Raw genomic sequence first — 3216 nt, forward strand, 5'->3', positions numbered from 1 at the left:
GGATCCTATTAAGTGAATTTTAAGAGTTTTTCTGTAGTGATGAATAAAAAAAAAGTATTTTCAAGTTGTGGAAACCAACAGAACTTGTGTGAAAGATCTCAAGTTTCCCATAACAACTTCACAAGCAGAGTGATGAGCAAAGCCAATGGACTCTGGCAGGATAAGAAATATATGGTAGGGTCATATCTACAGAGTATATCTAAAAATGGAGTCAGATATGGGAAGCCTGAAAGCTGAATGATGCCTTTCTGCCAAGAAAAACAGGGATAACCCAAACTAGCAATTCTTGCTGCACCATCCATTTGGGCATGCTCCATTCCAACCATGTCAAGGTAGCAGGTAGCAAGTGTACACTAGAGTAAAAATCCTCAGAAACAATTGACCATCTCGAGATCAAGGTAGCTAGTAAAGATTTTAGCAAGGTAGAGCCCATTGTTGCTACCTTCAGGAGCACTGTAAAGCAGTGTCTCTTAGAAGCTGGCAACACTAAGGATGCAAAGAAAGTGAACAGACAGTCCTAGCAGGATAATAGGGAGCTGTTGGAGAGACAAGGACAACTGGATACCTGACCATGCAAAATAATTATGTAATCTCTTAAATTAAGCTTACATATCAGAGAATAAGAGTTGACTAAGGCAAGGAAAAAATCTCCCCTACTATTCAGGGGAGGGGTGTGATATCAGGCCTATAGGCACCTAGGTGTGTAGCAATAACAAAGAAATGTGTTAACTAGTCTTAATTAATTACATAGGATCTGAAAATAACTTCCATTGCAAATGTACTCTGAAACAATGAGAGCATCAGAGGCTCAGAGCATGACTCGGGAAATGGTGTAAGAGAAAATATTTTTTAGGACCTGGCAAAATTTCTGAGATAAAGACTTTATCAGAAGAACATGCATGAGCTAAAATCAAGTTGCTTATATTAGAAAGTTAAATTCAAATGAAAGGCAGATTTTGAAACAAAGAGTATTTTTAATTGTTGCATGCTAAGCCCAAGACTTCAGTAAGATATATTTTTCCTCACAAGCTTGCAAACACATATTTCATGCCCTTGGCAAAGTATTTCTCAATATTTTGAAATCTTGCTAGACAGGTTATCAGAAAATGTATTGTTGTACTCATGTATGACCCCAGATTTCTTTTTTTTTTTTTTGGAAACACACACTCCCCTTTATTAGCTTCTCTTCCTTTACCTATCAATCATGATGTTTTTCCACAACCATGATGTTTTTCCACAACAATGCTCCTGCCCAGTAAACAGGTTTATTCTGGTCTTCTAATATGGTAAGGCCTCAGTGAAGCCTACAGTATGTGCATACACATATATTCAGAATTATGTTACTTGCTCACCCCTCCGCTACAGTTTTCCCACTACTTTCTGAAGCACCACCCTTTCAGACTGTTAGCCCTTTCCCTGCCACCAAGACCTATCAAACCACAGCTATTTAATTATAGCTTGCTATGACTATGAAATTACTTGACTGCTTTAAAAGCAAAAAGAGATGGAATCACAGAATCAAAGAACCACACAATTGTTAGGGTTGGAAGGGACCTCTGGAGATCATCCAGATCTCACCTTCACCCATCAAGGCAGGGTCAGCTAGAGCAAGTGACACAGGAATGAGTCCAGGTGGGTTTTGAATGTCTCCAGACAGGGAGAGTCCATGACCTCCATGGGCAGCCTGTTCCAGTGCTCTGACACCCTCAATGTAAAGTTCTTCCTCATGCTGAGGTGGAACTTTTGTTAGTTTACGGCCATCGCGCCTCATCCTGTTACTCGGCACTGCCAAAAAGAGTCTGGCATCATCCTCTTGGCATCTACCTTTGAGATATTTACATGCATTAATGAGATCCCCTTTCAGTCTTCTTTTCTCTAGACTAAAAAGGCCCAGCTCCCACAGCCTTTCCTCATAAGAGAGATGCTCCTAACCCCTAATTATCTTTGTGGCTCTTTGCTGGACCCTCTCCAATAGTTCTTTCTCTCTCTTGTACTGAGCCCAGAACTGGCCACAGGTGTGGCCTCACTAGGGTCAAGGGGCAGGATCACCTCCCTCAACCTGCTGGCTACACTCTTCCCAGGATACCATTGGCCCTCCTGGCCACAGCTCATGGTCAATTTGTCATCCATCAAAAAGCTGATGGTTTACCTATTTTTCTTTTTCAGTAACTACAAACAGCCTTTTTGTTACTGCTTCATGTAAACATTTAAGTTAGAGGAAGAGAGAACTTTTTCCATTAGAATCTTAGTGTCACCTACTTCCCATATAACAGAGAATCCAAGAGAAGGGCTTATGCACTGCTCCAGCTTGTGTTGCCAAAATATGTTCTGTCACCTGTGCAAGAGGCAAATCCCCACACAGAGTCAAGGTGTTAATTTACAAATCTGCTTAGAAAGGGGCGCTGGGTGGCAAATCCACAAAGCTAGCACACAACTATCAAAACTTTTCACCATTTATACATTTTAGCAAACACAGGAATTAGTGTCCATTGGCTACAAGTTACATAGTTCTCTTATTAATTAGTATTCTATCTTCTGTTGGTTAATGACTCTCTTGCTTCTCATCCTGATTAGTCTGCGTGCTCGGTTGTTCTCTTGAGTTGGTGGGTTTCTTGGGTAAGTGGTCCGTGAGTTAGTGGTCACGATTTCCCCCTGCCAGAATTATCTTTTACCCAGTGGGAGCTGATTCAGCACAGTTGCTGAGTTGGCTTTATGAGTTTCTTCCTTATCTTGGGAGTTCTGCCAAATGTTCTTGTGGCCTGTAAATTCTGCATCTTTGTGTCCACTCTCAGTAGTTCATCCTTCTTCCCAAGCTTTGTTAACCTCCCCCTAGGTTTGAGATCATTGAAACATGCCAAGTCCTAAACCTTAAAAAGGCAATTCTACCAACAAGTAATTTGTCTTTCTAACACCTGGACATCACTTAGAGCTTGTTGGCTGCTCTCTGTTTCACGGATTAAATCTCCTTTCTTGTTGTTTAGGCTTGAAAGTATATAAAAATCAAAGAATATCCTTTCTTAAGAAAATTTTACATATTCCACATTTTACAACAAGTGGAGTGGGAAGCACGCCAGTGTTTTGGCAAAGCCCCCAGCAGCTCCCGACCCCACGGGTGCTGGCGGACCGGCACTCTCTCCCCCCCACCCTGCACCAGCCACAGCGCCCGGAAATGGAAGCAGGAAAACAAACCCTTTTCCCGTCTTGGCCAGGCGCTTC

Source organism: Lepidothrix coronata, unplaced genomic scaffold, assembly GCF_001604755.1.
Source record: "Lepidothrix coronata isolate B3197 unplaced genomic scaffold, Lepidothrix_coronata-1.0 Scaffold0, whole genome shotgun sequence".
NCBI lineage: Eukaryota > Metazoa > Chordata > Aves > Passeriformes > Pipridae > Lepidothrix > Lepidothrix coronata.